This window comes from Procambarus clarkii, chromosome 22 (genome assembly GCF_040958095.1).
Source record: "Procambarus clarkii isolate CNS0578487 chromosome 22, FALCON_Pclarkii_2.0, whole genome shotgun sequence".
Classification (NCBI taxonomy): domain Eukaryota; kingdom Metazoa; phylum Arthropoda; class Malacostraca; order Decapoda; family Cambaridae; genus Procambarus; species Procambarus clarkii.
The window spans coordinates 46,743,293-46,745,570 of NC_091171.1; positions in this window are offsets into that span (position 1 = coordinate 46,743,293).

Consider the following 2,278-nt stretch of genomic DNA (forward strand, 5'->3'; position numbering starts at 1 on the left):
TAGGCTGGCCGTATTTCTGGTTTTATAGTAAATCGTCAGTTGTATCCTCTGATTTTTGTCTGTAGGGATAACGTTTCTATTAACAATATCTTTCAGGACCCTTTCCTCCGTTTTATGAGCTGTGGAAAAGAAGTTCCTGTAAAATAGTCTAATAGGGGGTATAGGTGTTGTGTTAGTTGTCTCTTCAGAGGTTGCATGGCGTTTCACTTTCCTTCTTATGATGTCTTCGACGAAACCATTGGAGAAGCCGTTGTTGACTAAGGCAGGTCCTAGTCAACAACGGCTTCTCCAATGGTTTCGTCGAAGACATCATAAGAAGGAAAGTGAAACGCCATGCAACCTCTGAAAAGACAACTAACACAACACCTATACCCCCTATTAGACTATTTTACAGGAACTTCTTTTCCATAGCTCATAAAACGGAGAAAAGGGTCCTGAAAGATATTGTTAATAGAAACGTTATCCCTACAGACAAAAATCAGAGGATACAACTGACAATTTACTATAAAACCAGAAAAACGGCCAGCCTACTCATGAGAAACTCTCCAGACACAAAGCAGAACGCTTTAAAAGAGACCAACGTCGTCTATGCCTTCAAATGCCCACTTGGGGACTGTAAGCTCCAAAAACCCCAGTATATAGGCAAGACAACAACATCTCTTTCTAGGCGTTTAACGATGCATAAGCAACAGGGCTCCATTAAGGAACATATAATCTCTTCCCACAACCAAACCATCGCCAGAGAAATCCTAGTAAACAACACAGAAATCATCGATAGATACAGCGATAGCAGACGGCTTGACGTTTGCGAGGCACTGCACATTAAGAAGTCAACACCAGCAATCAACAGCCAATTAATACACAACTATATTCTACCCACCTCAAGACTCCGCTCCAATATAGAAGCATCAAGAAATATGGACCAATAGGCTTTCTACAATCACTTCCATTTCAATACCCATTGTTTCGTGTTCTGTCTTGTGTTGATGAAATTAATACCCTATTAAATACCACCTCACCCCATCCACCTCACTCAAATGTAGATATAAACAAATCGGAGATATGTAAGTTCTATTCAGTTGTGTATGTGTAAAGTCTTTGAAAATGTAATAAGTTTTACGAAACGCGCTCAAGTGTCGCGTCAGACTAGAAATAAAAATGAATTTTGGAGAATTGATTTTTTAATTACCTCCAACAGTGAAAAGAAATGTACGAAAGATTGAGAAAATTCGTGTTAGAATTATTAATCTTACTTTTTCGGTTATATTTAATAATATATATATATATATATATATATATATATATATATATATATATATATATATATATTTATATTTAGAAAGGGGGGCCTGACAGCTGAGTGGACAACGCTTCGGATTCGTAGTCCTGAGGTTCCGTGTTCGATCCCCGGTGGAGGCGGAGACAAATGAGCAGAGTTTCTTTCACCCTGATGCTCCTGTTACCTAGCAGTAAATAGGTACCTGGGAGTTAAGAGAGCTGCTTCGGGCTGCTTCCTGTGAGTGTGTAACAAAAAGGAAGCCTGGTCGAGGACCGGGCCGCCTGGACGCTAAGCCCTGAAATCATCTCAAGATAACCTCAAGAAGGGTGCTGAGTCCTGTACATCCTGGCCCTTAACAACGGGAAGGTTAGGTTAGGTCGTGGACTTGTCTCTCTTAATACTGCCCATACCCCCCTCCCCTACCTTTCACCATGCCCACTACTCCCCCCCCCCATAACCTCCCCCTCCCCCCCCTCCCTACACCCTTTTACCCCTACCCTCCCCCCATAACCGCCCCCTCCCCCGCCCCACCATTGATGGTGGGCCACAGCCGCCGGCCTGAGCCCTATACAGTGGAGGCTGGACCTCGCGCGGTCCACAACAGTCTTATTGATTCTTCAGTGGCATGTGACTCGTTAATGAGTTATAGTTTAATACCTGAATATGTGTGACCGGGTGAGAGAGAGAGAGAGAGAGAGAGAGAGAGAGAGAGAGAGAGAGAGAGAGAGAGAGAGAGAGAGAGAGAGAGAGAGAGAGAGAGAGAGAGAGAGAGAGAGAGAGAGAGAGAGAGAGAGAGAGAGAGAGAGAAAGAGAGAGAGTACCAACTACTTGACATCAGAGTCTTGTATATCCTCGAAGCAGCGACCCACAGGTGTGCGGGCTCAGGGGGGGACAGGATGACAGCGGTGGTCCGAGGTGATCCCTCACTAACTCGCATGTAGTTGTGACCACCCCCCCCCCTCCATCTTCCAGAGGAAGTACCCAAGAGCACAGTCTTGA